We start from the raw sequence: 449 nt of genomic DNA, 5'->3' as shown, positions 1-449 counted from the left end.
TATATACATGGCAGGGGACGCGGGTGGTGCTGTGCTGTGGGTTAAACCACAGAGCCTAGGGCTTGCTGATCAGAAGGTCAGCGGTTCGAATCCCCGCGGTGGAGTGAGCTCCCGTTGCTCAGTCCCTGCTCCTGCCAACCTAGCAGTTTGAAAGCACGTCAAAGTGCAAGTAGATAAATAGGTACCGCTCCGGCGGGAAGGTAAACGGCTTTTCCGTGCTTTGCTCTGTTTCGCCAGAAGCGGCTTAGTCATGCTGGCCACATGACCCGGAAGTTGTACGCCAGCTCCCTCAGCCAATAAAGCAAGATAAGCGCCGCAACCCCAGAGTCGGTCACGACTGGACCTAATGGCCAGGGGTCCCTTTACCTTTACTTTATATATACGGCAGTTAGTCTGTGTTTGACAGGTTGTACTGATGTGTATTACACCCAAACAAATTTCTCTTTCTT

This window comes from Podarcis filfolensis (genome assembly GCF_964270895.1).
Source record: "Podarcis filfolensis genome assembly, chromosome: 9".
Classification (NCBI taxonomy): Eukaryota; Metazoa; Chordata; class Lepidosauria; order Squamata; family Lacertidae; genus Podarcis; species Podarcis filfolensis.
The sequence above is the reverse complement of the archived record's forward strand: the minus strand, read 5'-3'. Positions refer to the sequence as shown.